Raw genomic sequence first — 12992 nt, 5'->3', positions numbered from 1 at the left:
CTCATTGCTTGGGTCGAGCAAATTGGAATACTCGGGTATTCGGACAGAACAACGAGCCCAATTTAAGTCTATGGGAGACCTGAGCATTTTTACCGTGATCCCGCCGGGGGTCCTTTTAAGGTCTAAAACGTCTGAAAATGATGGAAACACTTCTCAAATGACATGGAAACACCATGGGGATTGCCCATTCCTGACTCCTAGGTCACAGCTGTAAGCAATGTTGTCAGAGTTTAACGCCATTTTTACAGGTGCACCAAAAAACATACAAAAACAAAATGGATTTTGCTGGGAAATATGTTAAGGTACATCCTTTTTAGGGTAATGACTTGTATATAAAGCAATATAATTAACCCCAGACCAAAATGTTCCTCCACCACTTGGGCTCTGTTCACACGTAGCGTTTTTGATGCATTTTTCAACTTTAACATTGCTTTCAACCACTACAAATGCTTTCCCCGGAAGTCATTGAAACATTTAACAACCCTAGCTGGCCATGTGGTGTGTGACACATAAGCAGACACATCTTGTTTCATTTATGAAGGAGAGACTCTTAAAGTCACAGAGCCTATTTTTAGAGGGGCATCAGGTGGCATTAATATTCTTTAAGGGCCATTATTAAAAAGTGGGTCTCCTATGCTGTTATTGCTTATGCAGTGAGTGGCTGGCCTGCCAAGAATTACGACGCGCCCTTTCACGAGAGGAACAGGAAGGCTTCCTGCTACCAAGTCATATGCACCCCCATAAGCCTTTGAATCCAGGTACTGAATGGTCACAGGAAAACCCACTTCACATTATTCATTTTGTACTCCCATACTGTTTTCTTATGCATTGACTGCAAGGCCTGTCCTGCTACCAAGTCATATGCACCCCAAGAAGCCTTTGAACCCAGGTACTGGAATGCCACAGGAAAAACCACTTCACATTCTTCAGTTTGCCCTGCCATACTGTTTCCTTATGCATTGAATGCAAGGGCCGCCTTGACCCAAATTTGCAGGCACCCCAATCCCCCTTTGGAAGAAACATGGAGGAGGGCCTCATAAAAAAAAACTGTCCCATTACAAAGGAGCGGGTCTCCTGGACGCGTAATGCCCATACACTAAGTGTATGGTTTGACAAACATTTTCTCCTGGGTGGTACACATCAACATACTGTGTAAATATATTTATTACGGGCATCATAAACTATAGTGGCTGTAGCAGCATGGAACACGTTAACCCTGGTGATCTAGTGGCGGTGGAAGATGAGACGTGGTGGAAGGCCTCATTAAAAAAATAGGCCCAATGTAAAGGAGCGGGTCTTCTAGACTTGGAATGCCCATACACTAAGTGTATAGGCTGACAAACATTTCCCCATGGGGGGGGTCAATTTTTTTTTAAATAATTGTTTACGGGCATCATAAACACCCTTGCAAAAAAACTACAGTGGCTGTAGCAGCACGGAACATGTTAACCCTGGTGATCTAGTGGTGGTGGATGATGAGACGTGAAGGAAGGACTCATTAACAAATAGGCCCAATTTAACATTTTCCCCTGGGGGTATACATCAACATATTGTGTAAAAAAAAATTTGGGGGGCATCAAACACCTTGCAAAACTGTAAAGTGGTTTCCTACACAGTTGTTGCTGGGTGATGCAGGTTTTTAGTAAAAATATGGCGGATGAATCGTTGGATGAAGTGATCAGGAAAAGGGGCATGGCGATGACAGGAATGGGAACATACATGATTAATAACAGCGGTGGCTATGGGAGGTATGAGATCCGGGATACAGCCTACAATGATTAGTCATTTAGCCAGCACCAATTACAGAATGTGTTTCATGCCTGGAAGGCTTCTTTCACACTAGCGTCGGGCCCGGCCCGTCGCAGTGCGTCGGGCCGAGGTTACCGACGCTAGCGTTGCCTCCGCCGCACAACGGGTGGAGCGGATGCTGCTTTTCAGGGCATCCGCTGCCCCATTGTGAGGTGCGGGGAGGTGGGGGAGGAGTTCCGGCCGCGCATGCGCGGTCGGAAAAGACGGTCCGTCGGCTGCAAAAAATGTTACATGGAACGTTTTTTGCGGCCGACGGTCGGCCGAAAAACGGCGCAACCGTCGCGCGACGGTTGCGACGTGTGGCAATCCGTCGCAATGCGTCGCGTAATGTTAGTCAATGGAGAAAAAACGCATCCTGCAAACACTTTTGCAGGATGCGTTTTTTCTGCAAAACGACGCATTGTGACGGATTGCAGTTAACGCTAGTGTGAAAGTAGCCTTAGAAGATCGGTCTAACAGATGCGCGTGTGAGACTTGGCCTAAAAAATGCCCGTCAAAAATATGTTGCCATAGATGCACGTGTCTGTCTAAAGGGCAAAGTGGAACATGTTGGTGAGATGCTGAATTAGAGAAAGCAGATCACTGTTGGAGGAAAACCAAACAAACTGATGGACGCTTGTGAAAAACTAAGTTTAAAGAGGAATGCACCATCCGTAACTATAAACACACCCGTGGCACAAGCTTCTTCATCTTCACCCATACATATTACCAATAATATCCAAATGTCACAGTTGAAAATTTGTTCTAGTGTAACGAACACTGTTAAAGGAATTCCACTAAACGTAGTTAACCACGACCCTGGGAAACACCAGATTTCCTCTTTACAAGATATGAACAATGATGGTATTGATGATGACTTTGAAATGTACCACATCCACACCAAAAAGATGAAGATCACAGCTGCAAAAAATGTGCTAAAAAGACGGAGAAAGTCTGGAAAATCATTTTCTCTTGAACAAACTTTCAAATTGGTACCTACATGTATGCAGTCCTTGAGCAGCCGATCGAGGGTGCATACTGCTGTGCGAGATGTGAGCACGTTGTGCATTTGGAAACCCAGATTCTGACTCTAAATGTGCAGCTGGCAACACTGAGATCCATAGACAATATGGAGAGGAGTCTTCTGCTCACGGAGCAGACGCTCAATGGGACAGATGAGGGGGGTGATGGTGGGATGGAGCTGCAGGACAATGAAGTAGCAAGCTGGGTGACAGTTAGGAAGCGGGGTAGAGGGAAGAGTGCCAGGGAGGCTAGTCCTGATCTGGAACACCCCAATAAGTTTGCTAAGTTGGCAGATGAGGGGGGTGCCAGTACAGGGGTAGCACTGCTGCAGCCAGGCATGTCCTCTGAAAGCCGGAGGAGTGACTGCTCCAGTAAGGAGGGAAATAGGAGAGCAGGGCAGGCCAGACAGGTGCTGGTAGTGGGCGACTCAATTATTAGGGGAACAGATAGGGCAATCTGTCACAAAGAAAGGGATCGTCGAACGGTGTGCTGCCTACCTGGCGCTCGAGTCCGACACATCGCTGATCGGGTGGACAGATTATTGGGAGGGGCTGGTGAGGACACAGCGGTCATGGTGCACATTGGCACTAATGACAAAGTTAGAGGTAGGTGGAAGGTCCTTAAAGATGATTTCAGGGAATTAGGCTGCAAGCTGAAAGCAAGGACCTCCAACGTGGTATTTTCCGAAATACTGCCGGTACCACGTGCCACGCCAGAGAGGCAACGGGAGATTAGGGAGGTTAATAAGTGGCTCAAGAATTGGTGTAGGAAAGAGGGGTTTGGGTTCCTGCAGAACTGGGCCGACTTCTCAGTTGGCTACAGGCTCTACGCTAGGGACGGGCTGCACCTCAATGGGGAGGTTGCAGCTGTGCTGGGGGAGAGAATGGCTAGAAGGTTGGAGGAGTGTTTAAACTAGGAATTGGGGGGGAGGGTATTCATTTTATAGGAGGGGAAGATAGTGCAGACAGAGACCTGGGCACAAATAAGGAAGTTGGGGGTGGCGGTGGCATGGGGGGTGGGGTCAGAACAGTTAATAATTTAAGAAATAGAAGTACAGAGAGGAACATAAAGTGCATGTATACTAATGCCAGAAGCCTCGCCAACAAAATGGACAAATTAGAACTAATGTTGTTGGAGCATAATTATGACATGGTGGGGATATCTGAAACGTGGCTGGATGAGAGCCATGACTGGGCTGTTAACTTGCAGGGCTACAGCCTGTTCAGAAATGACCGTACAGATAAGCGAGGGGAAGGGGTGTGTCTATATGTAAAATCATCCTTAAAACCCATCCTGCGCGATAATATAGGTGAATTTAATGAAAATGTAGAATCCCTGTGGGTGGAGATAAGGGGAGGGGGAAAAAATAATAAATTACTGATAGGGGTTTGTTATAAATCTCCAAAAATAATGGAAGCAATGGAGAATATCCTCGTAAAGCAAATAGATGAAGCTGCGACTCAAGGAGAAGTCATTATTATGGGGGACTTCAACTACCCTGAAATAGATTGGGGAATAGAAACCTGCAGTTCCAGCAAAGGTAATCAGTTTTTGACAATTATGAGAGACAATTACCTTTCACAACTGGTTCAGGACCCAACAAGAAGGGGGGCACTGCTAGACCTAATATTAACCAACAGGCCAGACCGCATATCAAATATAAGGGTTGGGGGTCACTTGGGAAATAGCGATCACAAAATAATAAGTTTTCAAGTATCCTTTAAAAAGATGTGTAGTAGAGGGGTTACAAGGACACTAAACTTCAGGAGGGCAAATTTCCAACGGATGAGAGAGGATCTTGGTGCAATTAACTGGGACGATATCCTGAGACACAAAAATACACAAAGAAAATGGGAGACGTTTATTAGCATCCTGGATAGGACCTGTGCACAGTATATACCGTATGGGAATAAACATACTAGAAATAGGAGGAAACCAATATGGCTAAATAGAGCTGTAAGGGGCGCAATAAGTGACAAAAAGAAAGCATTTAGAGAATTAAAGGAAGTAGGTAGTGAGGAGGCATTAAATAAATACAGAAAATTAAATAAATTCTGTAAAAAGCAAATCAAGGCAGCAAAGATTGAGACAGAGAGACTCATTGCCAGAGAGAGTAAAAATAATCCTAAAATATTCTTTAACTACATAAATAGTAAGAAACCAAAAAATGATAGTGTTGGCCCCCTTAAAAATAGTCTGGGTGAGATGGTGGATGAGGATGAGGAAAAAGCCAATATGCTAAATGACTTTTTTTCATCAGTATTTACACAAGAAAATCCCATGGCAGACAAAATGTCTAGTGATAAAAATTCCCAATTAAATGTCACCTGCGTAACCCAGCAAGAAGTGCGGCGGCGTCTAAAAATCACTAAAATTGACAAATCTCCGGGCCCGGATGGGATACACCCTCGAGTACTGCAGGAATTAAGTACAGTCATTGATAGACCATTATTCTTAATCTTTAAAGACTCCATAATAACAGGGTCTGTGCCACAGGACTGGCATATAGCAAATGTGGTGCCAATATTCAAAAAGGGAACAAAAACTGAACTCGGAAATTATAGGCCAGTAAGCTTAACCTCTACTGTGGGTAAAATCCTGGAGGGCATTTTAAGGGACGCTATACTGGAGTATCTGAAGAGGAATAACCTCATGACCCAGTATCAGCATGGGTTTACTAGGGACCGTTCATGTCAGACTAATTTGATCAGTTTCTATGAAGAGGTAAGTTCCAGATTGGACCAAGGGAACCCAGTGGATGTAGTGTATATGGACTTTTCAAAAGCTTTTGATACGGTGCCACACAAAAGGTTGATACATAAAATGAGAATAATGGGGATAGGGGAAAATATGTGCAAGTGGGTTGAGAGCTGGCTCAGGGATAGGAAACAAAGGGTGGTTATTAATGGAGCACACTCGGACTGGGTAGCGGTTAGCAGTGGGGTACCACAGGGGTCAGTATTGGGCCCTCTTCTTTTTAACATATTTATTAATGACCTTGTAGGGGGCATTCAGAGTAGAATTTCAATATTTGCAGATGACACTAAACTCTGCAGGGTAATCAATACAGAGGAGGACAATTTTATATTACAGGATGATTTATGTAAACTAGAAGCTTGGGCTGATAAATGGCAAATGAGCTTTAATGGGGATAAATGTAAGGTCATGCACTTGGGTAGAAGTAATAAGATGTATAATTATGTGCTTAATTCTAAAACTCTGGGCAAAACAGTCAATGAAAAAGACCTGGGTGTATGGGTGGATGACAAACAAATTCAGTGGCCAGTGTCAGGCAGCTGCTACAAAGGCAAATAAAATAATGGGATGCATTAAAAGAGGCATAGATGCTCATGAGGAGAATATAATTTTACCTCTATACAAGTCACTAGTTCGACCACACTTAGAATACTGTGCACAGTTCTGGTCTCCGGTGTTTAAGAAAGACATAGCTGAACTGGAGCGGGTGCAGAGAAGAGCGACCAAGGTTATTAGAGGACTGGGGGGTCTGCAATACCAAGATAGGTTATTACACTTGGGGCTATTTAGTTTGGAAAAACGAAGACTAAGGGGTGATCTTATTTTAATGTATAAATATATGAGGGGACAGTACAAAGACCTTTCTGATGATCTTTTTAATCATAGACCTGAAACAGGGACAAGGGGGCATCCTCTGCGGTTGGAGGAAAAAAGGTTTAAGCATAATAACAGACGCGGATTCTTTACTGTAAGAGCAGTGAGACTATGGAACTCTCTGCCGTATGATGTTGTAACGAGTGATTCATTACTTAAATTTAAGAGGGGACTGGATACCTTTCTGGAAAAGTATAATGTTACAGGGTATATACACTAGATTCCTTGATAGGGCGTTGATCCAGGGAACTAGTCTGATTGCCGTATGTGGAGTCGGGAAGGAATTTTTTTCCCCAATGTGGAGCTTACTCTTTGCACATGGGGTTTTTTTTGCCTTCCTCTGGATCAACATGTTAGGGCATGTTAGGTTAGGCTATGGGTTGAACTAGATGGACATATAGTCTTCCTTCAACCTTAATAACTATGTAACTATGTAATGATGCATACACAGCTCTCATGTATATTTAGTGTAAGATGGCTGAAAGATGTTGTATTCTGTTTTGTCCATGCCCACTTTTTGAAAGCAAGCAGAAAAGAAGGATGAAATAGCGGGAAGACGTGTGATTTTGGTCAGTAAGGAGGTGATGTCAGGTACAGATAGGTAGATCTGCGTATCATTGGCATAATGATGATATTGCAAACCTTGCCATTACATCAGCTGTCCCAGGCCGAAGGTGTAGATGGAGAAGAGTAGGGGTCCTAGAACTGAGCTTTGGGGAACATCGAAAGACGCGGTCGAAGTGAGGAAGTGGTGTGGGAGAGGGAGATGCTGAATGTCCCCGTAACAGTCAGGTCGTTGTTTAAAGACTCTGCCGATAACCCCAGAAAGGCCATTTGCACCACCGGCCATTCCCGCATCAGCAGGGGTAGCAAAACTACCAGCCTAACCACCACCAGCATGATCAGGCACATGGCAGCAAAGCACCCAACTTTGTTGGTTGAACACAAGGCTCCATGAACAGTGTTTACGGGTGATACCACTGCTTCTTCCAATGTTGTGCGTGAAAGCCAAAGATGCCTCCTGCCCTGCATCTGTAGTTGCACACAAACTCAACTAGCACCATCAACAAGCATGTCCACATCCTTGTCTCAGCGCAGAGTTCAGTTGTCCATACCCCAGTCCTTGGAGCGCAAGCGGAAATACGCAGCCAATGCCACAGTACTAAATTCACACATTTCTCGTCTGCTTGCTTTGACAGCTATGAAAGAGCAGGCAGATCTGTGGCTGACACCGTTGAACCTACAGCCAGGCATGGTCGTGTGAGACAATGGCTGGAACCTGGTGGCTGCTCTGTGGCGAGGCGAGCTGCCTAGCCCATGTGCTTAACCTCATTGTTCAACGTTTTCTGAAAAGCGACACGGAGGTGCCAGATCTGCTAGGAAAAGTATGAGGCTCTGCATACCCATTTTAGAAAGTCAGCTAGAGCTTCATTCGCCCTTGCTGTGTTTCAGCAGCGTTTGCAGCTTCTGGCTCACCGACTGGTGTGTGATGTCCACATGCATTGGAACTTTACACTGAGGTGCTGGAAAGGATTTGTGAGCAGAAGAGGGAAGTTGGTGACTACCAGCATCAACAAGGCCGTCGGTATTCAGTTCTGACTTCACACATAAGATCTCAGGAGTGGACATGGATGTCAGACATATGTACCATCCTCCAAAACTTTGAGGAATCCACCAAGATGGTGAGCGGCAATGACGCTATAATGAACATCTCCATCCTGCTTCTCTGTGTTCTAATACTAATATTTATAGTTATTTAAATAGCGCCAACATATTTACAGTTTAACAGTTTCAAACACAACAGTCCTAAGTAACAACGATAACAATAATACAATAATTAAACAGAAATAAAACTACCCTGCTCATGACAGCTTACAATAGAGCGTCGTACACTCCCCTGCCTACCTAACACTGCAACCTATATACTCTGGATTTAGTCCTAAAAAGGACTGTTGGTTTAGCTGGATTTGAGTAGTTTAGAATGGTTGACCCCACATTGACTAAAAAATCCACAAATCTGACCCTATCTCAGCAGCAGCCCTCCCTACACTGTCTGATTCCGGAGCGGAATGCACCGAGCAGGGCAGTATCCCGTCTCTTATACCCAGTGGCGTAACTACAAAGTTATGGGCCCCAATGCGAACTTTCAAATGGGGCCCCCCACCATGCCAAAATATTTTCCACCCAAATTCACATTTTCCCTATTCATTTCGCCCACTATAGCTTTATTGCAAAGTTGTATAGTGTGACCTCAGTTGCATAACTATCCGGTGCCCCATCCTGGCATATATTTGTCCCCCATACTACCATTGTTATGTAATGTATAAAAGAAAATAAACCATTATACTCATCAGGAGCTAACATAGAAGTCATGGGGATCCATATAAGAAGTATAATGCACCCCCCATAGTCCTCCTTATAGTATAATACACTCCCTATGGTAGTGTAAACTACTCAGTCCTCCATATAAGAAGAGTATGCAGCAAAAAAAAAAAATCTTCGACGAAGGATTTATCCGAAACGCGCGTCGGGGTGTGCTGTACTTGGAGGGACGGATGCATTAAGGTATATAGCTTTTATTTTTTATTCCCCTCTTCGGTATATTTTACATATAGGACTTTGGTATGTACGTTTTTATCATCTTTCCCTCAATTGGCTTTTAGCCTTGTCTATATAAGATACACATCACATTCTCTTTATATACTTTGCCTCTGGCGCTCAAAATATATGTAGGATATAGGCATATGACCTACATTTCTTCACTTCCATTGGACAGCTTCCAGTTTGAACGGGGTTTTTTCCCTTGATTTTTTACCTAGCACTTTATTATATACTAGATGGCAGCCCGATTCTAAAGAATCGGGAGTCTAGAATCCATATATACTTTATTTATTCAAATGTAAGAATAATACAATTAATAAATAATAGTAAGAAAGAACAAAAATAATAGGCAGTATATGGAGAAAACACCAAATAAAAGTTCAAAATTGGTGTGAAAATGTCACTGAACCACTTCACAACTAAATATATATAGTTTTGGTAAATGGTATTATCATTTTTTTGACGAAATTCGGCAGGAGCTTGAAGAGCAACGTCACTGGGCCCGCCTCCACGCAGTAGAAACTTGCTGTGAGGTAAAAATTCAAAAATCACACCTAAATGGCGGGCGGAGTGTGTCACAGTACGGCACGTTTCTGATTGGTCGCTCGCAGCAGGCGGCAACCAATCAGACACTGGACACTTTTGACGTCACTTATCTCCGGACATTAGCTCCGGACATTATCTCCGCACATTAGCTCCGGACATTAGCTCCGGACAAAGCCACGGAAGTTGGCACAAATTGCAGGAAGTAGTATTCTAGGCAATTAATCTCCGGACATTAGCTCCGGACATTAGCTCCGGACATTAGCTCCGGACAAAGCCACGGAAGTTGGCACAAATTGCAGGAAGTAGTATTCTAGGCAATTATATATTAGATGATATACTTCACACTTTATAATTTTTGTGCACAATATATATAGTATATAGGTATATGTCCTACATTTTTCCATCTTCATTGGATAGCTTTTAGTCTGAATATTGCAGTTTTTCTTTGACTTTATTCACACCTCAATTGTATTATGAACTAATCTTTTATTCAGCATTCACATAATCCTTTAGTGGTTCTTATATATACACATTTATATTTCTTTATTGTATGTTTACATTTCCTTTTTTTGCATATTTGCACATCGTTTTTTCTACAATATTGTGTACTTAAGAGACGTAGTTTGTTTGAGGGCATTCCATGCTTTCTATTCCAAGTCCTACATTAACCTTGAATTTTGTCCGTCCTGTTATTTACTTATTGTTAAAGTATTTATATATTTTTAAATGTTCCAAGTACAGGCACATTTTATAGTGCCATTTGCCAAAAAATGAATAAAGGTAATTTTATCTACGGTATATCTGTTTTGGCTTTAATTGATTCTAGATGGTATATTATTACTTTTGTCATCTAGCTGATTTCCAGTCCTGTTTTTTTACCTTATCAGTCCTCTATATAGTGTAATACACTCCTTATAGTCCTCCATATATTAAAATACACTCCTCATAGTGCTCCATATAGCATAATACACTCCTCATAGTGCTCCATATAGTATAATACACTTCTCAGTCCTCCATATAGTATAATACACTCCTCAGTCCTCCATATAGTATAATACACTGCTCATAGTGATCCATATAGTATAATGCACCCCTCATAATCCTCCATATAGTAAAATACACTCCTCAGTCCTCCATTTAGTATTATACACTCCACATAGTCCTCCATATATTAAAATACACTGCTCAGTCCTCCATATAGTATAATACACTCCTCATAGCGCTCCATATATTATAATGCACCGCCATCGTCATCCATGTCGTACAATTCACTTCCCATAGTATCATACACCACATAGTTCTTCATATAGTATAATATATTCCCCATAGTCCTCGGTTCAGTATAATGCAGCCCACATATAGTATAATGCAGCCACCCCACAGAGTATAATGCAGCCACCCCACAGAGTATACTGCAGCCCTGCCATACAGTACAATGTAACCCCCATATAATATAATGCAGCCCCCCTCATAGTATAATGCAGCCACTCCATACAGGGGCAGTAAGAAAGACACGAGCAAATGGTGACTAGGAGGCAGGGGAGAAGGACACAAGGGGGCAATGGGAGACAGGCACAAGGGTAACATAGGGGGGCTAGGAAGCAAGGAACACAGGCGCAAGGGGACACATGGGGGCTAGGAGGCAGGGTAGAAGGTTACAAGGGGACTAGTGGGCAAGGGAGACTGACAAGGGGACTAGTGGGCAAGGGAGACTGACAAGGGGACTAGTGGGCAAGGGAGACTGACAAGGGGACTAGTGGGCAAGGGAGACTGATACAAGGGGCCTAGTGGGTAATGGAGACTGACACGGGGACACACGGGGACAAGGGACACAAGCACAAGGGAGACAGGACAAGGGGAGACACAGGGACTAGTGGGCAAGAGAGACTGACACAAGGGGACACACGGGGACAAGGGATACAAGCACAAGGGGACAAGGGAGACAGGCGCAAGGGGACACAGGGACTAATGGGCAAGGGAGACTGGCACACGGGGACAAGGGACACAAGTATAAGGGGACAAGGGAGACAGGCGCAAGAGGACACAGGGACTAGTGGGCAAGGGAGACTGACAAGGCTACACACGGGGACAAGGGACACAAGCACAAGGGGACTCATGGGGACTAGGAGGAAGGGGAGAAGGGCACAATGGGACACACGGGGACTAGGGTGCAAGGGAGACAGGCACAAGAGGACAGAAGGGGACTCAGAGGGCAGAGTAGATAGGGACACACAGGGAGACAGGGCTGCAAGGGAACAGGGGAAGACGGGGGGACACTTGGGAGGGAAGAAGGGGCACAGGGATTACGAGGACAGGGTAGATGGGGAACATATGGTGAGAAAGGGGACAGGGGAGACTTGAGAGCAGGGCAGACGAGTCACAAGGGAACAAGGGGCAGGGAATGCATGGGGGTGCAGGAGGACTCAGGGCATGGGAAATGGGGAGCATTGGGGGACCAGGGGAGGAGGAACAAGGAGTGTACGGGGCCCGGAGGAGCACAATGACCTGAACCTGGGGACCTACTAGGACATGGGGCACGGGAGAGCAGGGAGGAAACGGGGCTGGTGTCACAGGGGGCCGGGGACACTGGGGGCCGAGGACAGCGACACACGGGCAGCAGACACACCTCACTTCCACCGGTCCCGTACCTCCATGTTCATCCCCGAATCCCCCACATGGCTGAGCCGCTGCAGCATCCCCCTCCTGGGCGGCTCGGTCCACGTGCCCCCCACCAGCTCCGGAGTCGCCTGTTCCCAGTCGCAGCAGCCGCCACAGGCTTTGCCAATATGGCGGCCACCATCACCTGTGCAGATGCTGCACTGCCTGGGCCAAGCACACAGAGGGTGCGCAATGAAGTGATGTCATCATGCACCCGCAGTGTCAGAGGCAGAGGTGTTGTGAATTCTGTGGCCAAGCTCCCTCCTGTGGTCGAGAGTGGTACTTCGGCTGGTTCTGTCTATGAGCTTCCTTTGGTGAATGAGAGTGGTACTGAGGCTTCTGGGTTTCCTTCCTCAGGTGATGAGGTTAAGTCGTTAGGTGCTGCTCTATTTAACTCCACCTGGTGCTTTGATCCTGGCCTCCAGTCAATGTTCTAGTATTGGTCTTGCTTCCTCCTGGATCGTTCCTGTGGCCTGTCTCTCCTGCATAAGCTAAGTTTTGCTTGTGTTATTTTTGTTTGCTATTTTTTCTGTCCAGCTTGCTATATTGGTTTTTCTTGCTTGCTGGAAGCTCTGAGACGCAGAGGGAGCACCTCCGTACCGTTAGTCGGTGCGGAGGGTCTTTTTGCCCCTCTGCGTGGTTGTTTGTAGGTTTTTGTGTTGACCACAAAGCTATCTTTCCTATCCTCGGTCTATTCAGTAAGTCGGGCCTCACTTTGCTAAATCGATTTCATCTCTGTGTTTGTA

At 45.0% G+C, this 12992-nt stretch overlaps 1 protein-coding gene across 3 annotated transcripts in view; it reads right to left on the bottom strand.

The window, feature by feature from the left end:
• ADGRG2 (adhesion G protein-coupled receptor G2) overlaps nt 1-12992 on the bottom strand; it is a 296348-nt gene that overhangs the window by 204686 nt on the left and 78670 nt on the right. The window lies entirely within an intron of this gene.

Source organism: Ranitomeya imitator, chromosome 3 (assembly GCF_032444005.1).
Source record: "Ranitomeya imitator isolate aRanImi1 chromosome 3, aRanImi1.pri, whole genome shotgun sequence".
Classification (NCBI taxonomy): Eukaryota; Metazoa; Chordata; class Amphibia; order Anura; family Dendrobatidae; genus Ranitomeya; species Ranitomeya imitator.
This window is presented reverse-complemented; position numbering and strand designations above follow the sequence as displayed.